This window comes from Glycine max, chromosome 15 (genome assembly GCF_000004515.6).
Source record: "Glycine max cultivar Williams 82 chromosome 15, Glycine_max_v4.0, whole genome shotgun sequence".
Classification (NCBI taxonomy): domain Eukaryota; kingdom Viridiplantae; phylum Streptophyta; class Magnoliopsida; order Fabales; family Fabaceae; genus Glycine; species Glycine max.
In genome coordinates, this window is record NC_038251.2 from 22,402,660 (window position 1) to 22,416,663 (window position 14,004).

General features: G+C 42.0%; 1 pseudogene; it reads left to right on the forward strand.

Annotated features, from left to right (window-relative positions):
* The first annotated feature begins 1,017 nt into the window (after positions 1 to 1,017).
* Positions 1,018 to 14,004, forward strand: part of LOC106796243 (peptidyl-prolyl cis-trans isomerase FKBP20-1-like) — a 27,141-nt pseudogene continuing 14,154 nt past the window's right edge.

Consider the following 14,004-nt stretch of genomic DNA (forward strand, 5'->3'; position numbering starts at 1 on the left):
CAAAAGGAAGGACATGAATATGATGCTGGTCCACCTTTCTCTTGCTTGACACCTAACCAGTACATAAAATGACAAAAGAGAACTTCATTAAATTTGTGGACACCTTTGAGAGGTAATTCCCAAAAAATTTATTTCACTAAGTACTAGGAATTAAATTGTGAAATGACTTGTATGCCATCCCAACCAAGACTACATGGACTATATAGTTGTATTTATTACCCAATTTGTCTTAATTCGTAGAGCCATACATTCCCTCACACCCCCAAGATTTTGCTTTCGTACAAGGAAAGACAACCACACTACTGCCATCTCCATTATTTGAGTACTAGTTTGCATCAAAGGTTCAACAATTCGTGCGTGCACAGTGCCAAATCGTGATCGCAACTTAATCTGTTAGCAAGCTTCACATGTGTTGTATATTGAGCTTCACAAAGGGAGCTAGGAAGTGATTAATACTGCTATAATTATCTACCATATATATATATATATATATATATATATATATATATATATACACTTCAAGTGTGTGGAAGCCGAAAATAACTTAACAGCAAAGGTAATTGAAGCTCAATTGTTTAGCTTAATTAATTTCCTTCAATCAAATGATTTAGAAGATGTTTGACCCCAGCCGTTCTGGTATGACAAGAAGCTCCTCCCATGTAGCCTCCATGTAAGTACTAATTGCATTAATTTCATCCTTGTTATATTTTCCTTGCTTATTGATTTTAATCTAAGAAGGTAGTTTTATTTGCAGTTATGACAATGATTTCCTTGAGTTGGTACAAATCATGGATTTGTAGATCGCTTTTGATTATTAGAAATAACATCTTGGTTAAAAGGAAGATATCAATTTTTTAATTAAGTTACCTAAGGCAATTAAAAGGTATCTAAAACGAAGTTAAAAGGATCCTAAGGAACCTAAGGTAGTTAAAAGGTATGTAAAAGGTATCTACTTTTAGATATGTACTGATGTAGTAACATGCAGTAACAAGAATATGGAGCCATGTATAAGTGAATATGGTGTTATGGGTATGGATGATCAAAGAGGTTCCCTTTTTGGCAGTCCTATTCATGCCGGTGCATTACATATCTTTAAGGAAGATGTCTATGGCTTTGGTGTCATTCTACTTGAATTGGTTACTGGTAAGTTAGTGAAGGGTAATGGCCAACCATATAATTTTCTACTATGTTGGTGTGATATGAATTAAGCTCATTTTGGCTCCATTCAGCCTAATTAGTGGTTGGATTTCTATGGCTTCATTGGATGAAGGTTGAACTATTTTTTCATATAGGACAACAACCATGAATGACTTGCAGACTACATCAGAAGCAAGACTCAAATTACTAGCAGCAACCTTACAATTGGATCCATCTCTACCACAGATACCACCCCTTACATAACACTCTCACATGACAGTGCTGCAATGGAATCACATTTATTTAATTGCCACATAGCAGTTCAAATAGCAATGGAATTAAAAATTAAAACAGCAGTCATCCTACTATCCTGCAATATCATTTCGGGGTCAGTCACTCCACACTGCTACATGGGATTAAGAATTAAAATATATACATTTATACTTAGACACACTCTCTCAAGTATACACAAATTAAAATATATACATCATTGATATTGGAGAAATGATCATCACCTGATACAAAAAATAGAGGCTGGCTTATATCAATCACAACCAATTTATCAGTGTATGAATCACTAATGAGAAAAAAATCCGTGGAAGAATAGTACTGGTCACCTAAAAATTCAGTGGAAGAAAAAAGTCAATGAAATATTTTGCAGATAAATTGATCTATCTAGTTTGGCATAAGTCAAATATTTGTACATGAAATTTGTCTGTTACACACATTAGTATACTAAGTAGTCTTGCAAATAAATTGATCTATCTAGTTTGGCATAAGTAGTTATGATATGACATTGATATGTTTTTTCAAAAGTATAGGAAATTAGCTTTGAAATGGTATATACAGTTTACACATACATGGAATAAAAATGTAGTAGTAGCTAGCTTACTCAGAATAGAACATCTTGTGAAGTGAGAAAGCAAGAGCAAAACAAATAAAGAACCTAATAAATTAATTGTAATTCCAATCTATCCTCAGACACAAAGTAAAGAATAACAGAAATCATCAGTCCCATTTTGTCCCAAAAAACTAACAACACATAAGCTAAAGTTCCAGTTCTTGTATTGGAGACCAAAAACATGTCCTCTTATATCTCTCTGTCTTGGATTTTTCTTCATAGCTGTCTTTCCCTTCCCAAACTGCCTTATGACCAATTTGGATCCCTTCAATTACATCTTGTGTCTAATATTTTTAACCTTTTTTTAATAGAAGGGTTACTTGTCTATTTTTTTTACTTCAAAATAGAAAGCACTAACACAAAATACTCTGCAGTAAAAGAAAAAACAAGAAAACTATCATGACTGACAACTGCAGAATGACATCATTAAATTCTGCTAATCTTAACCCCTTTGAACTTCCCTCTTTTATCTCTCCTGGCTCTTTTTATATCAAGCATAATTTGGATTACTTGTTTGCTGCTGTTTGAAGTATCAACCTCTAAAAAGTTGAGTGCCTAAAATATCTAATTTGAGCCTTTTGTTTTGTGATAGAGTGAGACTCAGAAAGACCTCATACTCATAGACTCATAGTCACTCTCACATCTACTTTCCATTTCACACACAAACAAATTGGAAGAACTTTCACCCTTTAATTGAAAGAAATGTACATGCATTAATAGTGGTATGCAATATATATGCCTCAACCAATTAATTGAATATACAGTAATTTTCTTTATCCTACACAAGGACTAAAGACATTGTTGCTAAGTTTATACTGGAAACAGTATCAAGAAGAAAGTGAATAAAAGGAAAAGACATAAAAAGCACTAGACGATAGACATGGTTAATGTGCTCCATGGATAACTAATGCGCATGTTAGAAGCCCTCTTAGAACTGCATCCACCACTAACTCAAAACATTAACCAGCCAAAGGAATTGGGAATTCACAATATAATACTGAATATAACCATATTCACAACTTGACCAACACCTTTGTCAGCCTAAATACCCGAGTAATAACCTGAATGAAGACACAGAATGTGAAGGAAAAGACCATTTTGATTCCCTTCTCACTTTTTGATTTTAAAAACTGTTCTCTAGAACAATTCCACACTACTCAACAATCAATTTTTCATCCAAAACCTATTTAAGTATTGAAAATTATTTCCAGAACAAGTGTTCTTAAAAAAAAATAGAAACAACAGGCCACACTTTGTTATTTATTTGCATTTTGAAAATAAAATTGAAAGACAGCCTAAGTGAAAGGTTATCTCATCCAGGCTCTAGAAATACTGGGTTGCAATAAAGCATTTGAGAAGGATTGTTTTTCATATGAATAAATATGTGCTTCTGAATAAAGAAATAAATAGTCAAGTTGTCGGAAGGAGGAAGATACACACAAACCACAAAGCAAAGAATTTGGAAAGAAACTATACCAAAAGTACATGAGATGAGTGATGTTCCTTTGTAAATTTGTTTAGATTAAATATCTTAAGAAGAAGCAATTGTTTCATCAGTACATGAAGGGAATATAAAAGTGTATGCAAGTTTGTTAATTGTGGGTTGATAGGAAGAATAGAATGACTATTTGTTGAAACAAGAAAAAGGGACAGAAATGAAGTTAAAAGTATGAAAAAAATAACTTGCAGGCCAGAATAGTAACAAAGGCTTGGGAAATTGCAGTGAAAATCGTGAAGGTCTAACAATAGTAACAAAGCAAACTTTTGATGAAACTATATTTGAATAAGGGTTTTTAATTTTATCTCATACTTATCTGCTAATTTTCCTAGGTTGGAGAAGTTGCAAAAATAACTTGCAAGCCAGAATATGCATATGGTAGTGCAGGATCTCCTCCAGATATTTTTCCGGAGTACTGTTCTCATGCCATTGATATTTGTTTGGAAACATAATTATGAAACAAAAAAGTTCAAATATCAACCTGGGATACAAATTTTGTTGGACAAGTGGCCTTAGATATCTTAAGAAGGGGGGGTTGAATTAAGATATTACAAATTATTTCCCCAATTAAAAAATTCTATTTAACTTTCTATTCAAGTTATAAATTCCCTTAATAATGAATTTCTTAAATATTAATTCAAATAGAACAATTTGAACATGAATATAAAACAATAATAAATAAAGGAGTTTAAGGGAAGAGAAAGTGCAAACTCAGATTTATACTGGTTCGGCCACACCCTTGTGCCTACGTCCAGTCCCCAAGCAACCCGCTTGAGAGTTCCACTATCTTGTAAATTCCTTTTACAAGTTCTAAACACACAAGGACAATCCTTCCTTTGTGTTTAGAATTCTTTCACAACAAGAGACCTTCGGTCTCTTAATCCCTTTTCAAAATAAAGAAGAAGAGAAGAAGAAATCTCTCTTGAAAGAGATAGATTGAACAATTTGAGCACTCAAATAATTCCTTATTGAATCACAAGTGTTTTGGCCAAGGAATTTATAAGAGGATAAAATGATTTTGCTTTTTAAGAGGATAAGACCTTTTTGTTCTGAAAAACTCTTAGCAAATTCGTGTCTCAAGTCACATATATATAGGCCTTTGATAGCCATTCAAGAACCACATAAAAAGATGTGACTGTTGAGAATATTTTCTGAAAATCTCCTCTGGTAATCGATTACAGTATATGTGTAATCGATTACAAGCTTTAAAATTTGAATTAAAACGTTCAGAAACTGCTGGTAATCGATTACCATATATGTGTAATCGATTACACAATGCAAATTTTGAATTCAAATTTTAATAGCTGTTGTAAATCAGTTTTGGCCACTGGTAATCGATTACATCCTCTGGTAATCGATTACCAGAGAGTAAATTTCTTGTAAAAGACTTTTTAACTTAAATTTCTTGGCCAAACCTTTTGCTACCTCAATTGGAATTCCCTTCCTATTTAATATACCCTTTCTAAGACTCTAGAGACTGTCTTGATCATCCATCTTGAATATCTTTAATTTCTTTGTCTTTGTCATACCCTAATTTCGTCCGGGGACCTTTGCTCGATGACGTGCGACCATTCTTTGGTCCTCGTGAGGTGCTTGGCACCCATCATTAGGCAATTTGTGAAATTCCAAGACATGCCGAAAAACCAAAAAAATATTGATGCACAATCCGTAAGTTTCCGTGACACACCGGAAATCAAATGGAAGCATCGTTGCATAATTAAGTGAGGTTCCGTAACATTCCGTAAGTCAAAAAGGGGATGATTATGTAATCCGCAAGGTTCCGTAAACATTACGGAAAGAAAACAAGTATCGTTACGAAATTCGTAAGTTTCCGTAACTTTACGAAAAAAGAATCACCAAAAAACAGCAGAGGGGGGTGTACTTAGTAAAAATGGGGGTGCAAATAGCACCCAGGCCCATTTGGGCCCTCTGGAATATTCCTCCAGAAGGCGGTTGCTTCTGGAGGAAGCAACCCTGCTCGCCTGGGCGAGCTGGGCGGCAACCACCTCCCCTATTTTGCTATAAATAGGGGAGGAAGTGAAGAAGGAAGGGGTTCAGCCCCTTAGGCACTTCTCTCTCTTTCGAATTTGCTTGGAAAAATTGTTTCCGTGAAGAAAATCTAAGCCGAGGCGCTTCCGAAACGTTTCCGTAACGTTTTCCGTGAGGAATCTCGCAAAGGTTTCAACCGTTCTTCGACGTTCTTCATTCGTTCTTCATCGTTCTTCGATCTTCAACGGGTAAGTACCTCGAACCAAGCTTTTCGATTCATTCTATGTACCCATAGTGGTCCACATTGTGTTTCGTGCATTTTTATTCTCGTTTTGTTTACTTTTTATACCCCCTGTTGACGTGCTTAAGCCATTTTACTTAAGTCATTTCTCGCTTAACTTAAAAATAAAATAAATTTCCACCGAACGTTTGAATTGTATTATCCATTAACTTCGGTTAAAATAAATTCCGACCGTTCGGTCGTGTCGTAACCACGTTGGAAACCAAAAAGAGGTAAAAAAAAAAAAAAAAAAATAATAAACATCTTTTAGTAAAATAAAGCGGAAAATCAAGTGGACATTTTCTCTTTGGGATTTCTCATTCTTAATCGAATTGATTAATAACTAAAGTGAAACTAAAGGCTAAAATCAATTCGCCTAGTCAAGCTCGTCCATAAAAATAGGCTTTTGAAGTTTGTCATTTCAATTTCTCACTAAGTAAAATGGATCATTTTTAAAGTCCAACGCCTTAAAATGATCACCACTTAAGTAAAGAATCGCTTGATAAGAAAGAACTACGTAGGTCTGAGTTCCTCATTGAGGATACGTAGGAGCAAAAGCCCCGCTTTTGTCGACCACCCCAAGAGATCGTTAATGGTCCAATGCCTTAACATTTCTCTCCTTTCAAAAACAAGAGATCGTTAATGGTCCAACGCCTTAACGTTTCTCCCCTTTCAAAAACAAGAGATCGTTAATGGTCCAACGCCTTAACGTTTCTCCCCTTTCAAAATCAAAAGACCGTTTAATGGTTCAACACCTTAAATGACCTTTTGTTCAATAAAAACATATTTTGCAAAAAAGACAAAAACAACTTAACAAAACACTTTTTTCCGAAAGAACTACGTAGGTCTGATTTTCTCATCCCAAATTGAGGAATACGTAGGAGCAAAGGGAAACACCCTTGTCGACCACAAAAAAGGAAAAATATAAAAAGGGTATAAAGGATATAAGAACATAAAAGGGAATATAAAAATCAAAGTCATGTTTGCACATTCGATTAAAGGCTGCCGTCCCTTGGGACGGACGTGTGGGGTGCTAATACCTTCCCCGTGCGTAAATACAACTCCCGAACCTTTCACTTAAAAGTTCGTAGATCGCGTCTTTTCCGGTTTTTCCGACGTTTTCCTCAAATAAACGTTGGTGGCGACTCCGCGCGTATTCCTTTCGTGGAACACGCATCCCGCGAGTCTCGCGTCGCCCTCCCACCGAAGGGTAGGTTGCGACAGTTGGCGACTCCACTGGGGATCATTTTTAGAGAGTTAGGCCATTTAATCTTGTGCAATGTTTTATCATGACTTTCTCCTTTGTTGGTTTCCCTTTATTTGTCTTATGTTCTTGTGTATATAAACTATCTGTTGCTTTTAGTGTGTTTTAGAATGTATGCATGAGGTAAATATTTATTCATTTGATGCACACAAACACCAACACTATTTGCACACACTGTGAGTGAAAAAGGGCCCTATACCCGGATTCATGGGAGCATAAGGAGTGGAGGTGAATCTGTGATCATGCTAGGTCTCCGACTTGCTTGATTACAGTGAACCCTCATCTAGAGCTTTTCTCTTTGAAAACCTATTGTTGCTAGTAGTCCCTACTGCTACAATATGTTCTTCAAAGGGGATGATACCTCTAGAAACCATCAAGAGAGATATAACTACCTTGGGGATTATTGCTAAAAAGCCTTGTTAGTTCTCTCCCTTATAGGTCCCTTAAATAGGGGCACGAAGCAAACACGCTGCGTGCCATTTTTCACACTGCCATGCATGAGTATCATATACCCTTTTGCTTATGTTCGGTAAATATTGTCATACTGTGCACATTCCCGCATTGTGTCTTTTGCATAGGCATTGCATATGGGTTCTGTCTTGATCCCTGCTGTAAACCAACCAACGGAGGGTCCGTGTCGCCTTCTTAAAAACGTGCGTTGGGGCATTTCGCTACCCCTAGACGTCGTATCTAAGAAGGGGACAAATTCCCCGGACCCCCGTATTCGTAAATTGCATCTGTGTCATATGCATTTCTTCATGCATTCATCCATCCCACCCATGAGATATCGGAGTTTTGATTCGCACCAGCTTTTGTCTCACTTTAGTAAGCATGGGAACAAATCAAACCGGCAAGAGGTTCTACCAAGTCAAGGTCAAAAGCCCAGATACCACCAGCATCAAGGAATTAGGGCGGTTGATGGAACCCCTCCAAATGCAAGCCTTCCGCAAGACTTACGGAAAGATCTTAGAGTTGACCATAGCAGAAGTGTCCATAGAAGCCATTGCATCACTCACCCAATACTACGACCAGCCTTTGAGATGCTTCACATTCGGAGACTTCCAATTAGTACCAACCATTGAAGAATTTGAAGAAATTCTAGGATGTCCTCTCGGGGGAAGAAAACCATATCTTTCCTCCGGATGTCTCCCCTCCTTGAGCAGAATTGCAACTGTGGTCAAGGATTCCGCAAGAGGTTTGGACCGCATAAAACAGACTCGGAACGGCATAGCGGGCCTACCACAGAAGTACCTAGAAGACAAAGCGAGGGGTATGGCCAATCAAGGAGAATGGGTCCCGTTTATGGATGTGTTAGCTTTGCTAATTTTTGGGGTCGTCCTCTTTCCAAACGTGGATGGTTTGGTAGGCCTAGCAGCAATCGACGCTTTCCTTGCCTACCACCATAGCAAGGAAAGTCCGGTGGTAGCTGTCTTGGCAGATCTATTTGACACATTTGACCGAAGGTGCGAGAAGAGTAGCGCACGGATCATCTGTTGCTTACCCGCCCTCTGTGTTTGGTTGGTTTCACACTTGTTCCAACAAGACACAAGACATCCATGTCCGCTCCTGAGCCATCGCTCGTGTACTGAAAAGAGGAGAATGGATTGGGACCAGCTCTTGGCCGGGATAGGAAGTAGAACAATCAGTTGGTTCCCCCGATGGAAGGAAGGAAAAGAAGGAGTCCTTTTCTCATGTGGAAGATACCCAAACATTCCGCTGGTAGGAACGAGGGGTTGTATTAATTACAATCCCACGCTCGCTATAAGACAACTAGGGTACCCCATGAGGGGAGCACCGACGGAAGAAAGCATGTCTCCTTTCCTTGTGAGGGATCTCGGCGCACAAAATTCCAAGACTATACAAAGAATCCATAAGGCATGGGAAACCCCGTTAAGGAAAGATCAAGAGCTTAGAGGCATTCGTAATGGCATCATTGGTGGGTACCACGAATGGCTGAAAGTTCGCATACGAGGTTTAGATTGGCTCGCCAAGTTAAAAGTCGTCAGCGAAGAGAATTTTGAAGCACCGGAAGAGGACGAGGAAGTCCAAGCTCTCAAAAGCGAGTTAGGAAAGGCAAAAATCGCCAAGGAGAAGTTCAAGTTGGCTGCTACACACGTTCGGAAGGAGTGTGCCGGGTTACGGGAAGAGAATGCAATTACCGCAAGAGCCCTTGAACGAGAGACCAAGAGGGCTCGCAAGGAAGAGTATGGCCGGAACAAATTTCGCGGAGCCCTATGGGGTAGCAATAATGAACTCAAGTTGCGAAGGGAGGAAAGGGACCAGTCGCGAGCACATAGCATGGTTTTGAAAGAAGAGTTAGTTGCCTGTTCAAGGTCCAAAAGAAGCTTGTCTCAGCGTTTATGCGAGACGGAGACCAACATGCTAGCTATCATCGCCAAGTACCAAGAAGAGTTAGGTCTAGCCACGGCCCACGAGCATAGAATCGCGGATGAGTATGCCCAAGTATACGCGGAAAAAGAAGCTAGAGGAAGGGTGATCGACTCTTTACACCAAGAGGCAACCATGTGGATGGATCGGTTTGCCCTTACCTTGAACGGGAGTCAAGAACTTCCCCGATTGTTAGCCAAGGCCAAGGCGATGGCAGACACCTACTCCGCCCCCGAAGAGATCCATGGGCTTCTCGGCTATTGTCAGCATATGATAGACTTAATGGCCCACATAATTAGAAATCGTTAGGAAACTTGTATGGTCTCTCAGACCTTGACTAGATATGACTTCCTTTTTGAAATAAAATGAGTTGGTCCCATGTTTCTACTCCAAAAAGCTTGTGCAAATCAAATCACTCCTACATCTCATCTCTAGCATGCATTTTCTTTCTTTACCCACTCCTCACGTTTGGTTTTTTAGGGAAAAACACCATAACTAAACGCGCCGCAAGGGATCCCTATCGCACCAGATCCAAATCTAGAACGATGGGTGATCAAGAGGAGACGCAGGAACAGATGAAAGCCGACATGTCGGCTCTGAAAGAACAAATGGCCTCCATGATGGAGGCCATGTTAGGTATGAAACAGCTCATGGAGAAGAACGCGGCCACTGCCGCCGCTGTCAGTTCGGCTGCCGAAGCAGACCCGACTCTCTTGGCAACTACGCACCATCCTCCCTCAAACATAGTAGGACGGGGAAGGGACACACTGGGGCACGATGGCAGCCCTCACCTGGGATACAACCGAGCGGCTTACCCTTATGGATTGCCGCCCAACTATTCACCACCCATCTTGCAAGAAGATGCGGGCCACATTGCTTCTCCCGTCCATGAAAAAGAGCCTCCTCAGCAGCCCGACGAAGTCCATAAAGACCCTCAAGAGTATGCTCGGAGGGATGTCGAGTTTTATCCCCCGATCCCCGAAGGGCCGGCACCAGGCACGTTGCCCCAACCCAACATCGCAGCATCGCCAATAGTTTTGTCTATGGAAGGGCCGCCCCCGGCAATTGAAGAAAGGAGGAAGCTCGATCTCCTTGAGGAAAGATTGAGGGCTGTGGAAGGATTTGGGGACTATCCGTTTGCAGACATGACGGATCTTTGCTTAGTACCCGATGTTGTTATTCCCCCGAAGTTCAAAGTGCCGGACTTCGACAAGTATAAAGGGACGACTTGTCCCAAAAACCATCTCAAGATGTACTGCCGTAAGATGGGCGCTCATTCTAAAGATGAAAAGCTGTTGATACACTTCTTTCAGGATAGCTTGGCCGGAGCTGCGGTAGTGTGGTACACTAATTTGGAAGCTTCCCGTATCCGTACTTGGAAGGATCTGATTACCGCCTTCCTAAGGCAGTATCAGTACAATTCTGATATGGCTCCTGACCGTACTCAACTGCAGAATATGTTTAAGAAAGAGGGTGAAACCTTTAAAGAATATGCGCAGCGATGGAGGGATTTGGCGGCACAAGTAGCTCCTCCCATGGTTGAGAGAGAGATGATCACCATGATGGTAGACACTCTGCCAGTGTTCTACTATGAGAAGCTAGTGGGTTACATGCCGTCCAGCTTTGCGGATCTGGTGTTTGCCGGGGAAAGAATCGAGGTTGGATTGAAGAGAGGAAAGTTTGATTACGTTTCCTCCACAAACGTGAACGCCAAAAGAATCGGGGCAACAGGGGCAAAAAGGAAGGAAGGAGATGCCCATGCCGTCTCTTCAACACCCGCATGGGTCAAACCCCAGCAAACACCTCATGGTACCCATCAGTACGCACAACATCACCCAAGCTTCTCGGCTCATGCTGGGAACGCCTCTAGTTCAACACCCGTGCAGCCTAAGGCACCCACCCAGAGGGAAGCTCCCCAAGTTCCAACTCCGAACACGGCTCGACCGGCCGGTAATTCCAACACGACAAGGAACTTCCCTCCAAGGCCATTGCCGGAATTCACCCCGCTCCCGATGACGTACGAAGATCTTCTACCATCCCTCATCGCCAATCATTTGGCCGTGGTAACTCCCGGAAGGGTCCTCGAACCCCCTTTCCCGAAGTGGTATGACCCTAATGCAACTTGCAAGTACCATGGGGGTGCCCCGGGGCATTCCGTCGAAAAATGCTTGGCCCTTAAATACAAGGTCCAACATCTAATGGATGCCGGATGGCTGACTTTCCAAGAGGATCGGCCCAATGTGAGGACCAACCCGCTCGCCAATCATGGAGGGGGAGCAGTTAATGCAGTTGAATCCGATAGGCCCCACAGGTCCAAACCTTTAAGAGATGTGGCAACCCCTAGGAGGTTTATCTTTGAGGCCCTACAAAAGGGAGGTGTAATTCCCCATAGCGGGTGTAAGGAGGATTCCTGTCTGCTACATTCCGGCGAGATGCATGACATGGAGACGTGTTTGGAAGTAGAGGAATTGTTACAGCGAATGATAGACCAAGGTCGACTAGAAGTCGGCATTAAAGGAAAAGAAGAGCAGCATATATGCATGCAATCTACCGAGGGGAGCGGTGTTGCGAAGCCCAAACCCTTGGTGATATACTTCACTAAAAGTGCAGCCTCGCAAAAGCCCGGGCACCCCTTAATGGCCAAACCTGTTCCTTTCCCGTACCAAAATAGTCACGCGGTCCCGTGGAGATATACACCTCCAGGGAAGAAGGAAGAAGAAGTCACTGACGTCAGCTCGCTGTCAGCTAAAGTAACAAATATCACGGGGCTGAGCGGTGTGACCCGTAGTGGTCGTGTGTTCGCACCTCCGGACCTACCAGTCCAACCCGCCGACGTCAAAGGAAAAGGAAAAGTGGTGGAGGAACAAGATGGCGAAGCACCCCACGCTTCGAATAAAGATATGTCAGCAAAGGGGCCCCCAGAGAAAAGGGATGGTAGAAAGGAGGTGTCGCTAGAGGAAGCCAGCGAGTTCCTTCGGATAATTCAGCAGAGTGAATTCAAGGTTATCGAACAGCTCAACAAAACCCCGGCTAGGGTCTCGCTGCTAGAGTTACTTATGAGCTCCGAGCCTCATCGGGCTCTGCTAGTAAAAGTGCTGAACGAGGCTCACGTGGCCCAAGATATTTCGGTAGAAGGTTTCGGAGGGCTGGTCAACAATATCACTGCCAACAACTATCTTGCCTTCGCCGAAGAAGAAATCCCCGCCGAGGGGAGAGGGCATAATAAGGCTTTACACGTATCAGTCAAGTGTATGGACCATATCGTGGCCAAGGTACTCATCGATAATGGTTCCAGTTTAAACGTGATGCCTAAGAGCACTTTGGACAAGTTACCATTCAATGCTTCCCATTTAAAACCAAGTTCAATGGTGGTTCGGGCCTTCGACGGCACTCGCCGAGAGGTTAGGGGAGAGATCGATCTCCCAGTACAAATAGGCCCTCACACCTGTCAAGTCACCTTCCAAATAATGGATATTAACCCCCCCTACAGCTGCCTGTTGGGGCGCCCTTGGATCCACTCAGTGGGAGTTGTGCCTTCTACACTCCACCAAAAGCTGAAATTCGTAGTGGAGGGGCACTTGGTCATCGTGTCAGGCGAGGAAGATATCTTGGTAAGCTGCCCATCCTCCATGCCTTATGTGGAAGCCGCAGAAGAATCGTTAGAAACCGCTTTCCAGTCTTTTGAGGTGGTCAGCATTTCCTCCGTGGACTCCCTCTTTGGGCAACCTTGTCTATCCGATGCGGCGGTAATGGTGGCCCGAGTTATGTTGGGGAACGGTTATGAACCCGGGATGGGTTTAGGCAAAGACAATGGCGGCATAACTAGCCTGATAAAAACCCAAGGAAATCGTGGGAAGTATGGTTTAGGCTATAAGCCCACTCAGGCGGACATGAAAAGAAGCATCGCGGGAAGGAAGGACAGTGGTCAGAGCTCGCGTTGGAGACAAGAAAGTGAAGGAAGCCCGCCCTGCCACATAAGTAGAAGCTTTATAAGTGCGGGTCTGGGAGACGAAGGTCAAGTGTTCGCGATATGTGAAGATGATGTTCCAAGTACTTCGGATTTGGTCCGACCATGCCCTCCTGATTTCCAGTTGGGAAATTGGCGAGTGGAGGAACGCCCCGGCATTTACGCAACAAGCATAATGTAAACCTTTACGGTTTTAAAAGCTCTATAGTTGGGCCTAGGCTTTAGAGTTTTCGTTTTGTTAAGGCTTTGTGTCTTTTGTTTTTGAATTTATAATACAAGGATCTTTCTTCATCTGTTCCTGGTCTCTACCCATTCTCATTCATTTGCATGTTTACTTCTTTTTCTGAAACGGCAGATTCGATGACGAGTCCCCCGAAGGTACTAATACCTGGGACCCGTCTATCAACTTCGAGCAAGAAATGAACCAAACGGAAGATGAAGGAGATGAGGATGTGGGACTTCCTTCGGAACTAGAAAGAATGGTCGCCCATGAGGACCAAGAAATGGGGCCTCATCAAGAAGAAACAGAGCTAGTAGACTTAGGAATTGGCAGTGGAAAGAGGGAAGTAAAGATAGGTAC